This window comes from Apis dorsata, unplaced genomic scaffold, assembly GCF_000469605.1.
Source record: "Apis dorsata unplaced genomic scaffold, Apis dorsata 1.3 scaffold_381, whole genome shotgun sequence".
NCBI classification, from domain to species: domain Eukaryota; kingdom Metazoa; phylum Arthropoda; class Insecta; order Hymenoptera; family Apidae; genus Apis; species Apis dorsata.
Genome location: NW_006263643.1, coordinates 749371 through 749858, shown reverse-complemented (window position 1 = coordinate 749858; position 488 = coordinate 749371). Strand labels below are relative to the sequence as shown.

Here is a 488-nt window from a genome sequence, read left to right as displayed (position 1 = left end):
AAAATAAGTCAAGGATATAATAATCAATACAAATACATTTTAAAAATCTTTTCAATTCGATATGGTATTAAAAATAATAGATATAGTAGACACAATAGCTCATTCAATGCATCATTTATTCAAAAAAAAAGAAAATTAAAATCCTTAATTCAAAATATTTTAAATGAATTGATATGATTTATTAGTAACACGTACATGCATTATTGTTCGAAATGAATTACGTTGAATGTTCGAAAGAAAGTAATCCTTGTTTTAGAATAAGAAACTTGAAGAGAGAGAAATTAGAATAAGAAACTTGTTTCTTATAAATTAATAAGAAATACATGCAGTACATATATTAGAGCAGATCAGATTTCGTCAGGTTTTCTTTTAAAATATTGCATTACATTGTTGAAGAATCATGAATATAAGAAATTTAAGATATATTGCCAGGAATACTAAGTAAATTTATTTCGAATATGTTAATGTATTAAATAAACCGTACATAT

At 22.7% G+C, this 488-nt stretch overlaps 1 protein-coding gene across 2 annotated transcripts in view; it reads right to left on the bottom strand.

The window, feature by feature from the left end:
* The window catches only part of LOC102679959 (carboxypeptidase Q-like), an 11706-nt gene that overhangs the window by 5132 nt on the left and 6086 nt on the right, over positions 1–488 (bottom strand). The window lies entirely within an intron of this gene.